The 14547-nt window shown below is 37.7% G+C and overlaps 1 protein-coding gene and 1 pseudogene across 1 annotated transcript in view; one reads left to right on the plus strand and one right to left on the minus strand.

Annotated features, from left to right (window-relative positions):
- PDE11A (phosphodiesterase 11A) overlaps positions 1-14547 on the minus strand; it is a 437737-nt gene that overhangs the window by 407080 nt on the left and 16110 nt on the right. The gene's annotated exons all lie outside the window — the stretch shown is intronic.
- LOC133099027 (cytosolic 5'-nucleotidase 3A-like) lies at positions 476-1485 on the plus strand (annotated as a pseudogene).

The following is a 14547-nucleotide window of genomic DNA, read 5'->3' on the forward strand; positions in this document are numbered from 1 at the left end:
TTGGAAGGCAGATTCTTAACCACTGTTCCACCAGGGAAGTCCCTAGAATGCTTTTCTTTATAACCTTTGATTTCTTAAAATAAAAAAAAAGAAGCAAATAATGCAAAATTTAATGAGAAGATCGATAAATTAAATTGCATTAAAGTTAAGAACTTGAGCTCATGATTAAAAATGAAATGCAAGCAATAGAGAAGAAGATGTTTGAAATATATATAACCAGTAAGGGGTGTTAGAAAGATATATGCATATATTTTAAGAACTCCTACAAATCAGTAAGAAAAAGGTATACTCAGTAGCAAAAAAAGGGCAACTGACATGGACAAGTATTTCATAGAAAAGGAAATACTAAAACACAAACATATGAAAAGATGATTGAGGGGGTATTCACAGGGTTCACCGTGGAGCATGTGTATGGCTTGCTGCCCGCTGTAACTGGCCTCTTCTTTTCCTGGCTGAGAGGCAAAGGAGGGCCCTGAACCAGGTGGCTATAAGAGGAGTGGACTCAGAAGGGAGTGCCAGAGTTTGTGCCCTGGTGGCAGTGGTGGTACTGATCCAACACATATTCACCTTGAAGAGGAAGACACAGTGGAAGATCAATATCATTGAGATGAATATTGGATAGCTAAGAAATGACAATCAAGAGTCCACTGTCTTTGTAAAAATGATGCCAAAATTGCAGAAACATTCGATTCACATCAAGAACTCCACAAAGGTAGAAGAAATTATCTGTGATCTTGTCAAAGGAGGAGGTGTCATACTTCAGTTACTAACAGACTTTGATATGACACTAAGTAAATACAAAGGAAAAAGATGCCCAACATGTCATAATATCACTGACAACTGTAAACTGGTTACAGGTAAATGTCCAAAAAAAAAGATATTCAACTAAAGGAAAGATATTCTCTTGAAGTTGATCTAGTTCTTACAGAGATGAAAAGTACATTTATATGGTAGAATAGTATACTAAGTCACATAATTTGCTTGTTGAACAAGCTTCATCAAAAGCTAAATTTAAAGAATTTGTGGAAGAATTTGAAGACATGTTCAAGGAAGGATATGAGAATTTATTTGATAAGCTCCAACAGCATAATATCCCTGTGTTCATACTTTTGCACTGCACAGGTGATGTACTTAACTGTCAAGCTAGTGTTATCATCCAAATGTCAAAGTGGTGTCCAACTAATGGATTTTTTATGAAAATGTGGCTTTTTTAAAGCATATAAAGGGGAATAAATATACTATTTAACAAAAACAGACTATCTCAATCCACAGTAAGACAATAGCAACATAATTCTGTTTGGAGACTCTCAAAGAGACAATAATAGCAGATGGAGTAGCCGATGTTAAACACATTCAGAAAACTGAGTATCTAAATGAGAGAATGGGTGAACTTTTAGAAAAGTGCATGGGCTCTTATGATATTGTTTTAGTACAATTTAGTACTCACTGGAGGTAGTCAACACTATCCTACAGAAGATTCTATAAACAAGTATCTTTTAGGAATGCCTCTCTCCCATAGGAGAAATTGATACTAGATGTGCTCATCTGTTTATCTTGCTGAAAGACTGCTATTCATAATATATTCTTGCCCTTGAAGTTTTTCCTTTGTTACTTCTATGTTTTCAAATATGTTGACTGCATCAGCTGGAAACTCTTTTTTCTCTACCTCTCACAACACACTTCATTTTTTGAACAGGTAAAAAAAAAAAAAAAAAGAAAACTTAATGCCAAAATTAGAAAATAACCCCCTACTTTTCCAAAGTCAATTTTGTAGTTTAATATTATCATGCACTTTGTGAGGAGTCTTTTTATACTGGGAAAGTTTATGTAATTTTGAAAAGAAGTTTCATGAAATGGAAATAATGTTCATGATTTCAAGTGTTGCTGTTTTTATAATACAGATAAATCATGCTGATGGTATCACCATCTCCTGAAAAAAAAGGTGGGGGATGATTGACTGACATCTTTAATGACCAGGAAAATGCAAATTAAAACCACAATGAGATACAATTCTCAACACACCAGATTGGCAAAAACTAAAAAGTCTGACAATATAAAACGTTAGCAAGAATGTGGAGCAACAGAAACCAACACATCGCTAGAAGGAGTGTAACTGGTCAGCCCTACTTTGGAAAAGAGTTTGTCATTAACAGTAATTTTGACATGTGCATAAATTATGACCCCCCCAAATTCTACTTCTATATATATCCTCCAAAGAAACCCTCACCCAAGTATATTAGTTGCCTATTGCTGCCTTAGCAAATTAACACAAATTTAGTGGCTTAAAACAGCACAAATTTATTCTCTTACAGTTCAGGAGGTCAGAAGTCCTAAAAATCAAGGTCGGTAGGGCTGCATTCCTTCTGGAGGCTCTAGGGGAGAATTCAGTCCCTTGCCTTTTCTAGCTTCTGTAGGCTGCCTGCATTCCTTGGTTCATGGACCAATTCTCCATCTTCAACTGAATTTCAAAGCAGTGCAGCATCTTCCAAACTCTGGCCCTCCTGCCTCCCTATTGTAAGGACCCTTGTTACTACACTGAGCCCACCCAGATAATCCAGAATAATCTCCCCATATCAAGATCCTTAGCTGAATCACCTCTTCAAAGTCCCTCTTATGAGGTAAGATATTCACAGATTCTGAAGTTTACGATGTGGACATCTTTGAGAAGCCATTACTCAACATACCACAAAAGTAAACCAGGAGACATGTACAAAATGCTTATAGCAGCATTATTTGTAACAGCAAAAACAAGAACAGCAACAACAAACCCTAGAAATAACTCAAAAGTCTATCGATGATAGAATGGATAAATTGTGATATATTTATTCAAAGAGATATTATACAGCAGTGGATATTATTATTATGCATTTCAACATGAATTAATTTCAAAAACATAATGGTGGGCAGAAAAAGCAAGAAATAGAAGATTGTACATAGAATGATTCCATTTATACAAAGTTCAAAGACAGAAAATAAAATTGCGTATCGTATAGGAAAACATACATAGGTGGCAAAGCCGTAAAAACAAAAAAAGCAAGGGAATAATTACAGGATGGTGATAACAGGGGTAGGGCTCAGGAGGGAGGACAATAAAGTTGTGAAGGGGTAGCAGACAACTTCAGGGGTAATGGCAATGTTTTATGTTTTAACCTGGTGTAATCAGAAGGATGTCCAGTTTGTAATTATTCTTTACTCTGTACGTGTATATTTTCTCCCCTTTGGATATGTAATACATTTCATGATTTTCAATAAAGGCAATGGACAGTACAATGAAAACTGAAGATCCAAAGCTCTTGTCATTGCCAATATGTTCAGCACACGTTTTGTTTTTACTTTAATTTGCAGGGGTCCAAGGGGTATGCTTTAGCAACGTACATGAGCAGTTAACAACCCAGCTCTCACTGTGTTAATGGGAACTAAAACTTTACTCCATGGAGTTATTGGTACTAAAATGGAATGTTTATTCGGAGAACTACACAACTCAATTTGTTTACTTTTCTCGTTCTTTTAGTGTGTTGACATTACCATATATGACAGATAATCTACTAAACAGAACTGCCTTCCTTCTCTACAGTTCTTTCCACATTGTTCTGTCCCAATTAACTTTTATGACTTTGATACTACTGATATGTAATTTTAAGTTAATAAACTAATCAACAAATACAGATTGATAGTAATAAGCAATCAGAATTTTTTCAACCTATGTCATTTCTCCAAAGAAATATTAACCTCTAACTGGATAAAACTTACAATGAGCTATCTTCACACGCAAAAAAATTTTTTTCAAAAGTGGCACAACCCAATATTTAAGTCCACGTGGCAACAGTTCTCCAGTTTTTCCATAATACTTTGTATGACAGATGTCACTGTCAAGGTACCAAAGCACTTAATTCTGCTTTTGAACTACTATCTGTCCAGTTTATCTGCTCTATATCCTCTTCTCTAAGAAAAGACAAAATTTCAAGCATTATCCCCCTAGATGTTACAATACAAATAGCTGAACCTGCCTATGAATTCAAGGACTCCCCTGAACATAAGTTTCTTATAAGACCCATATTTATCATCTGACAAAAGCTTTAGATGACCACACAAAAATAATTTTCCCACATAAGAAGTTTTTGCTTTCTCTTGAAAAAATTTTAAAGAAATGGTATAAATATTACTATTATTTTTTTATGTTTCTATAGGGATCGGAGTGATGAGCATGCCTTCTTGTGTGAGCAAAGGGGACAATGGGTAGAGGGGGTAGTTTTCTTATAGAGGCTCAGCTGGCTTCACATATCACATAAATATGCAACAATTCTGAAGATACATAGAATTAAATAAAATCCACACTAGTTATATGTTTTATCTATTTTATATTATAAAAGATCTAACAGAAATTTCTACAAATACAATTTTAAAGGGTAAGTGGCTAATCAAAATTAACAACTTGTACGCATATTAGAAGATATTAAAGTATAGGTAATCAGTTTTAGATGATATATCTTCCACTCTCCACACTGGGCCTCAGTATGTGATTTTGTTAAGTAATATTCAGAATAGAAAAGTAATTTTAAAATCCTAAAATTATATAAGATATTCTGCTATGAAGTGTCTAAAGTTATTATTATGTCACATAGAAGTTTTTAAAAAACAACAGTTAGAGCAAGAAGGTTGTAACCAAGCAAGACATAGCTTCTTCCTGCAAAACTGCTCTATATCAACCTCGTACTAAATCACTGTAGCAGGCAACTAGGGGCAAAAATATCCAAACAATTCACCAACATTGGACTCCAGAGCTTCCAAGCACTCATAACACCCATCTCTATTTTGATGTTCAGGGTACCAAGAAAATATACCCAAAACACCAATGACAGAAGACTCTAATGCCTTTAATGGCTTTGCTCTTGTCAACTGGGAAGAGTACCATCGGAGTTGCATGGTAGAGATTTTACATATACAGAACCTGAGGCAATAAGCAGTTAAGCAATGCACCCAAGGCCACAGGCAATAAGTGACTGAGCCTGGATACTAACAGACGACTGCTTAATTTTCCAAATCCACACTGTGTACTCAGATTTTATATGGCACGTGGTCTGAATCTTAATTAGAAAAACTTGAACCAACTTTGGTCCAGATCCACAGCAGCTAGCAAAGACAGCTGGAATAAAATTTTCTCTGTTGTTTTTTGTCTTATGCTCCTAAATTTAGTCTCAATAGAGGTCTTAAGGCCCTTAATAATTCATCCTGATTGATTCCATTGTAGGACACAGAGTGACATACTGAGGAACAGAAACCTGCTTAATCTCCTTGACCTGTCATCTCCGACAATCCACCCAAGGGCGCCCTTAGCATTTGATACCATCTTTTCATATTGGCCTCTTGCATGAAATAGGATCATGACAGCTTGTAAATTTCCTAGCCACAAATTCCTTAAATTCAACTGAGATAAAAGCAGATGAGAAATAATTCTTATAACCCATATTTTTGCAAGTAACTGGCTTAGAGGTGTACTTGCTGCAGTAATAATCTGAGACAATACCATCTCCTTAAAGCCATCATGAGAAGGAATTACCACAATTAAAATAATCTTCCATGGATTGATCATGCAAAAATCAATACATCTTGGCCAAGGTTTCTTAATAAATTCCCAAGGAAAGGTAAGTGCTTCTGATGGGTCATGACAGGAAGCCTGAGCTCTATTCCTGTCTCCTCTAACAGTCAACGGAGGGCTCAGGACACTGGCTCTGGATCAGTATGCGGTACAGCAGAAGCTTTGGTTAGGTGTAGGGATGGGTATCATGTGCTTTTGAGAGGTCAAAAGGTGGAAAAGGGTGGCGAACAGAGGTAGCATTTGAAAAAAAGGCCAAATCAGAAAGGTGAGAGGCGCCTGTAAAAAGCAGTCAATCAGGAATTCCCTGGCAGTCCAGTGATTGGGACTCTGCGCTTTCACTGCCGAGGGCACGGGTTCGATCCCTGGTCAGGGAACTAGGATCCCACAAGCCCTGCGGCACGGCCAAATAAATAAATAAATGACAAACATTAAAAAAAAAAAAAGCAGTCAATCAGAGGGGCAATTAAGAGAGGAACAATCTAGGTACACTGTATCAAGAAGAAGACTGGGACATTCACAGCATTTGGTGGGAGGCACAGAATGGTGGAAAGCAACTCCTGAAACAAATTCCTGTGATGAGAAACTGGGATACTGCTCCCCTTGGGTGTGGGTGGTGAGGAGCATCTTAAAGATGCTGGAAAAAAAGATTTTATAGTTTTTTTTTTTCTTTTACAGTATAAGGACGAATTATAAGCCTTTAGACATAGATTCTAACGTATTGTCATAGAGACAATTTCTGGTTGTGGTTCGTGCAATGTGGCCTTATACTATTACAATCATACCTGGCTGATATTAGGTACTCAGAGCACATTTGTGAAGTGGAATTTAAGGAATGGCATGCTTTTTGATAAGAACCAATGCTATTTTCCTCACAGACGGTATCTGTCATGGACAGATGATTCACATTGATGCCTTATAAATAGCATGAATTCCTTAGGAAATTTCTCCACAAGCCCCTCCCTTCACACTAAATTCAAGATATTAGCCAAATCCTGCAGTGCTAAGTATATATATAAATCAAGTCAGGATTCTACTGACACTAAACTTGAAGAGAGAACAGTGACACAATCTGGCTTTGCAGCAGCAGGCAATCCATGACTTTGACTTTCAACCTTGGCCTTCTAAGTCATCAGACAAGCATACAGAAGACAGTGTCATACCAATTACTCCAGCATTGCATGTGCTAGGTTAGCCTTTAACAGAGGTACTAAATGAGCCTTGCGATCTGTTTAAATTGTAAAGGAATTGAGGTAATAATGGAACTAAGCGATTCTTCAGATAATAAGAATGATGGCTATCATTTACCAAAAGTCTACCATGGACCCAGTATCTGGGCCAGGTGTTTTACATTCATATAATATAATATTCACAACAGCCATGCAAAGTGAATATGATTGGCCCCATTATACACACAAGGAACCTGAGGCGAAAAGGTAACTAACTTACATCGTGTAAGTAATTTACCAATAACTGTGCTAGAGTGTGAATATCTCAGAGATGCCTGAGTCTAAAGCTTGGGCATTTTTTTACCATACTATGTTACTTTGAAGAGTTAGCCATTTGTGCTCCGGGCCACTGCCCATGTTGTTAAATGCAGCTCCAAAACCATAAAGAGATCTGTCAGTGGTAATAAACAATAGTTTACGTTCAACTTAATGTACCAGAACAGAGTCAGAAGTTAATACTGTTTGTCATTCTTCTTGTTGGCCAGCTCAACACCACGGTCACATTTTTTTCTAGTCTATAATTAAATATATTAGCAAAGCTTGACTTCCGTAGAAGGAAAACAGAAGAATCAAGTAAGCTTCCCAAAAGCTTGAAGCTCTTGCTTCATGAAGAGTAGGCACACCACGAATTGCAAATATCTTTCCCCAGGTGCAGCCCATTTCACAGAAAAGATGAAATGACCAAAGAAAGTGAAGCTAGAATCCCAATTTGATTTTATTTTCCAAAAACAGAAGGATGATATGCAAGTACAATGTGTGATTTCCTGATATATTCCCCTGAGTTAAACCTCTCATGATCACGGTCATATAGGAAGTTTTTGGGAAATGTGAAAAACGCTGGATGTGATGCCAGAAGTCCTGAATTCCCTATCCCAGCTCTGCTACTCTTTAGCTCCAAAATTCTGGTCCATTTAATTTTTCTAAGCCTCAGTTTCTTCACTTTTTTAAATGAGGATAATGATTCCTACCTTTCACAGCAGTAAGGATGAATTGAGATAGTGTAGGTTGAAGCATTTTATAAATCATAAAGTTCCACACAAATATACCACCACATTCAGAATACAGAACAGGAATCAGACTAGAAGCATTAGGAACTCTCCAATTCCCAAGTTCTGTCCCCACAAGGCTTGACTGACTTCCTGTCTTGAGTTCTGTGATATTTCCCTATATGTTATTTCTGGGATGTTATCCCTCACCCCACTTTTTATTTCTGATTGCTTCAGTGGGTGTCTGTCCCCAGCAATCAAACAAACTCATGACTAAAGCAACAAATGCCCCCAAAGGACTTCCCCTCTAGCCAAACAGGAAAGAGCTGTTGGACCAACAAATCACTGTTATGGCTATTAACTCCAATGCCTTACTGACAGTTCACCTATAGTTTCCAAAAAGTTTCACAGCAATTTATTCTAGGATAATTTGCTTGCTTATATACTCCAGAGCTCCAGATCTTTTCTTGGAAACAGGCGTACATCTCTTACTCTACAATGGATATATGCAATTATAAGATCTTCAGAGAATAATTCTATCTCTGCCTTAAAAATTATCAATATCTCTCAAATATCATGGGAAATCTGTTAACAATTTCCTCCAGTTAAATCCTAATGATGTAAACAGATTTTCTCGGTAGGTTTAGGTACTAAGCAGTTGTGATGTTTTTCAAACCTTTCATCTTTAAAGGAACTATCCATGGTGTACACTCACAACCCAGCTTCCAGAAATATCAACTGTGTAGTCCATGTCAAAGTTGTCTCACAACTTTGGTAAAGGGCATTATGAAAAGATGTTGTTGAATAGCTCATTACTCATCGTTTACACACCACAACAGAGGCTGCAGGTAGTGGTTCTCAAGAACACAAATTGTGGCCCCAAACATTCTGAATTCAAACCCTGGCTCTCCAACTTATTAGCAGTGTGATCTTGGGGAGGTTGCTTAGCCTCTCTGTACCTCAGTTACTTCAACCGTGCAATAGATTGATAATAGACCTACCTTACAAAATTGTTGCGTGAACTATGTAAAGTGCTTAAGACAATACCTGGCAAACAGTAAGTGTCTTATAAATGTTAGCTCTTACTACTTTTATTACTTTGCCTTCACAGGCATTAATGGGTTATACTGCATGCAGTGAAGTTTCCTGAGTCATCGTGTCCCAAACTCTCCAAACATGATACAATTCCTGGGATCTTTGCTTGTAAATAATCAACAACTCCTCATGTAAATGGATGTAAATTGCTAACACACCTTCTGAAAGGCATTCTAACAGATTTTTGAACTTCCTATTCTGTCAAGGAGCCATCTTCTTTCATGGGCAGGACTATTGCAACCTTGAATATGTGAACAAGACATGAGTATAATCCTTAATATCTCCCATAGTAGTAAAAGTGTGCAGTCTTGACAAAGTTAGACAACCTGGGCTTGGATCCTGGCTCTGCCATTTACTAGCTGTGTAAACCTTGGCAACTTACTAAACCTCCCAAAATCCAGTTTCTTCACATGTCAAATGTGGAAAGTAATGATATCTATCTCACAGAGCTTTGTGAGGATTAAATGAGATAACCAAATCTTAGCATAGTGCCTAGCATATAGCATATTAATTTTTCTTTGGTTTGCTTAGTCCAGTTGAAAATGAGTTCTTTGTCTGTGCGTTAATTGAAAAATTCTATTAGCAGTTGATACTTTAAGGACGATAAAATGTAAGGATGAAGTTTTACTAGCAGAAGTCTTTTCTTGTGCCATTATCTTGTGTCAGATTTAGTCCACATGAAGAGGCATTTTTGGAAGATTTTATTATAAACCTTACAATATAGAATAATCCTGGAGCATTTGTCTAATAAATATATAGAAATATGTTGAAAAGGTGATTGACCTCTGAAAAGAATCATCAATGCTTCCTTTCTACTTAAATTTCTTGTTTGTTTTCAAAATGTAAGAATTGGGGTCAGAACTTCAGAATGACAAAGTCATAGAGTTAGAAGGTTAGAGGATGTCTAGAGGAAGGCTGTTAACTGCCCCCATTCAAGTCAGGGAGACATGACTTAAACATGGTTTGTCTTTGGCAAAGCTGAGCTAGTCTGGTCATCGTTGGTTCCTTGGTAGCTTTTCTTTACTCTTCTCAGTCCTTGAACCTATCCTGGTCCCATTATTGTTCTTACCAAGTGGTCAATTCATTTCTGTTCATGTTAACTGCTAATTAACTTGTTCACAGCTGATGGGCTCTCAGAGATGTTTGGAGATTCTTACAGTTGGAAAAACCAGAAATACTGAGGGAAATTAAGTTATAATAGAATTATAGGTTGTGAAGTTGTTAGTATGGGGGAAAGATCATTGCCTGATATTTTTTGCCCACTGTTCCTTTGTCTAGGGCCTATCTTGTTCCTGTGGACTCATGAATGTCCTTAGATTGGAATAATTAGGCAGAAAAACTTTCTTTGATTTTTGATTTGGAGACGAAGAGACTCAGATCCTATTACATAATAGTTGGCTATCTCCTCTATTGCAGTTAATGGGAAGACCCAGAAAGCAATCCTGAACCCAAATCATTTCTTTCCTAAAGATACCACCCAATGACAATACCAAGGAATGGCTTATCTCCAGCCTTCCCAAAGATATGTAAAGATAATGTGTAGCTATACAAATAGAGCTTTATTACAAGTCCCCTAGACTATATTGCCAGCCAGGTGGAAGTCCTGACCCCTCCTGTAACATTCTGGAGCAGCCACTGGTAACACTATGAGTGGCTCAGACATGAGGCTTATTCAAAACTAAGCATGCCTTGTTACAAAACTATTAATTTTACAACTCATACGCAGTATTGTTTTGTAAGGTTTCTGCTCTTCGATTCCGTAATTAAGATGAAATTTTAGAGCTTGAAGACTCTCAGAAATCATTTTCCCAGCTCTCTCATGTTACATATGAAGGTTCTGAGGTGCACAGAGAGCAGGGCATCTGCCTAAGTTCCCAAGGGTGATGAGTGCAGGGCAGCCCAGATCTGTGTCCCTCTCCTGCTCATAGGTCTTCTATGGTTCTTTGCCTTCAAAGTGAAGGTAACTAGGATAACAAGTCTCTCGAATAATCTGGCCCCACTTTCCTATCCATTGGTTGGACCTTGTTGCCTCATAAACATTCTCTGTGGGAAATGGCTAAGAGTGGAATTAGACCCATTATGAGGCAGATTCAATCATCTAGGTGAAAGAAAATGGGGACCTGGAGTGGAGTTGTGGCAGTGGAGATGGAGAAAAATGGATGGACTTGAGATCTGTTTTAAAGACTGAATCAAAAGGACTTTCTGATAGATTGAATATGGTGGGTGAATAAAGGAAGGAATCAAAGATGACAGCTAGGTTTCTGGCTTGGGTAACGGAGGATAAGGAAGATAAGATAGGGGCAGGAGAATGTTGCAGGTCAAGGTGGTGAAGGACAGAGTTCTCTTAGTGTTTCAGATATGACAATCTATTTGAGAGATGGCATGGCATATGTGAGAGGAGGACAACTCTTTCCTCCTCCTTTGGATTTCATGAGGAGAGATCTCCCTTAAGCTCGCCAGCCTTTGTACTGTCTCCTTGCTCCTCCCCAAGGAGGTAGGGTGAGTTACCCTATTAGGGTACAAGGGAGACTAATTGGGCATGCATCGCCAACCCCTTCTTCCTCTTAATCTTCTGCCCACAGGAAGCATGCCTCTGCTCTGTTCCTCAATGCTGTACATTTCAAAGGGATGGGCCTCTCTTGTGGGGAGGACTGTAGGCGTCCAGCTTTGTCTATATCTGGGAGTGTAGGGCTATTTAATTTTGGAGGTATTACAAGCCCATACTCCAGTATCTGCTTAGTAAGTTGTAAATGTGATATTTTGATGTCCCATTTCCTCTTTTGTCTTACTTCTCATCTCAGTCAGATCAGGGTAGGAAAGAGAGATGTTGTTTACTGGGTCTTCTCAAAGCCAAGAGTAGAAGAAACAGTGATAGAGGAAAAGAGAATCCTAAGTCTAACACTTATGGCCATGTGGTCTCGGGAAAAGGCCTCAGTGCTTGTTTCCTAATTTAAAAAAGGGAGAAGATAACATGCACTACCCCCTTCTCATCAGATTATTATGAAGATCACATGAGATAATTCTGAAAAAATACCAGGCTTAAATTAATATTCAAATATAGGAAACATTACTTTTAGTTCCAAATGCACTAAGGAACTTAAAGATGGAATTTCTGCAAAGAGAACACCAAAAAATGGACAAATTAATATTTCTCTTGTAATAATTATTATAGATATCTTATTATATATGTCTCCTTAGGCAAACAGCGGTTTATCAAAGGTGACAGGCATGGAGGAAAAGAAAGGAAAAAAAATAGTCTAATGCTCATTTAGTCAAATTTTCCTATTTCAAATATTGAAAAACTGCCCTATTCTTTAGCTTTGTACATTTATACAGAATTTGAGAATTGGAAACACATTCTAATGAATGGCTTCCTTTATCAAGGATGGGGAAAAAATTATCTTTCATAAAACTGGAATGACAATTTAAAAAAAAAAACACTTCCACACACAAGCCAGGCATTACGTTCTGCTAGAAAGAAGGAAGCAAGATACAGATGTTAAGGTTCAATGTGGTTTTCAGTCAAGAGAAAACATCAACTCTAGGAAACAGAGTCACACAGCTTATAGTTTGGTGGACCTTCCCTGTGATGGATTGTCACAGAAGGGCAGCAGCAAGTCACGTGGCTGAATTTTACAAATGATTAAGCAAGTTTCAGAGTGTTAGTACATTGGGGGAGAAGCAATATAATAACAGAGGTGATTAAATCCCACATGCTTCCTAGTGGATTCAGGAGGATGGAAAATATTTCTTTTCTGCCTACAAAAGGAAAAGGAAAAAAAGAAAAAAAATATATCCTGAAGGGGACATTCACCAGCAGGAACTTTAGGTTAACAGAGGCAAAACCTCAAATAATCAATCAGCCTGAGAATTGCTGGCATGGTAACTTCTGTGTCACTGTTGCTAAGAATTCCTGGTGGATACTAGGTTAAGAGAAATATCAAAGAAATAATATTTATCATTGCTCTCACTTTAATAAAAGCCTGGATATTGTATACCAAGTGTTTAAATACCAATTTCCCTGTCATTTTTTCTACTTAGAATGTACAATACTTCAGGGGCAAGGTCTTTTTCACATTGCAAGGCACTGACCTACAGGAACTAAATTACAACCATGGGCCACATGGGTTAACAGTTTGAAATGTAATTAAAATTTGTGTGTTTTAAAAGAAGGACAAATATACCATGTACCCAATTTTAAAATTTAAAAGAGAGATACTAATCACGGGCCACATGGACGTAAAAAAGAAACTCAATTGTTTTCTGAGGTAGGTCTATGAGATTTTAAACTTTGATTTGGAAATTATAACTAAAACCTATTTTCATGTTATATCTGCTTTATGTTCAAGTCAGTAATATCATAGAGGGCAAGAAGAAGACATGGAAAAGAGAAGAAAGAATAAGGAAAAAGAGAGATAGCCAATTCGAAGGATGGCTGGGGGAGAATAGGATAGGGAGGGGGAAAAGAGAGGGAAATTTGGGAGGGACAAAGGGAAGCAGTTACACTAAAGGAAGACAGGTGTGGAATGTCAGAAAAGAGGAAATAGAAAGCATAAGACAAAGAAATGAGAGAGGAAAGGAAAAAGAGGAAGACAGAGGAAAAGGAAAGAGGCTGAGGCAAGCCAGTGGTTCAGAGGATTCTGAACTATGTTAGGTAAATGCACTTGTTGACAGTATCATTCCATTGAACTTTGAAGTGGTAACAATTGTGATAACTGTCTGTGGGAATGTCATTTAACTGTTTAACACAATTGGTCACAGATGACTTTAGAAGAATTACATACTTCTCAAAGGATTGAATCTTTTCTAAGGTAATGATAGATAATGCAAATGAAAATATCTAGAGTCCAAAAAAGAATCTGACAATCTTGGAGGATGCTTCCTGGAAACAAGTACAGACTAGAGAAACATAAATATTAATACTTCTGGTTCTTGGGGGAGAAATGGAAATGGTGGTAGTGGTAGTGCATTGCTTTCATCAAAGGCTTGGTGCTGGGCTCTCTACATGAATGAATTTGGTTTAAATTACCACTCCGAAATCAGAGAGCTCCCAGTCTGACCTTTTATACTCTCCCTAGCGAATCACCTGCCTTGCCTAAAAGACATCACTACTGCCATTTAAATAAACATATGAAAAGCAGACCATATCCTCTTTGTTCCAACGCTGCCATTATTAACTACATAATCACTATTTTCTCAAAGCCCTGGGACTGCTGTATTAGTCATAGTTGATATCTTTTTTCTCTTGCATTTATCCTCCCAACTCTGCTAATTCCTCTTTTTTACTGATAATAGATGAAATGCTTGGTTCCTTGTGCCCTCATCTCTCTAACTTTCAGAGCCTGGACCACTAGAGCCCTGTACCTGACCACTTGACCTGGGAGCCCAACCCTTCCCTCTGCTTAGGACAATGAAAGGACCCTTGGCCTATAAGTAGCCTAGTTCAGCATTATTAGCTAAACCCCTGGTCTTAATCTGACCTGTAACCTGGTACTAGTACCTAGGCCACTTGCCCTTGTGACCAAATTCTCAATTACATTCCTTTTTCTCACTTACCTACACAACAAGTATTTGTTGAGTACCCAACTACAACGAGCTAGGCACTGGGCCACACATGGGGTGCTACAAAGCTGAGAAAGTCATA

This window comes from Eubalaena glacialis, chromosome 1 (assembly GCF_028564815.1).
Source record: "Eubalaena glacialis isolate mEubGla1 chromosome 1, mEubGla1.1.hap2.+ XY, whole genome shotgun sequence".
NCBI classification, from domain to species: Eukaryota; Metazoa; Chordata; class Mammalia; order Artiodactyla; family Balaenidae; genus Eubalaena; species Eubalaena glacialis.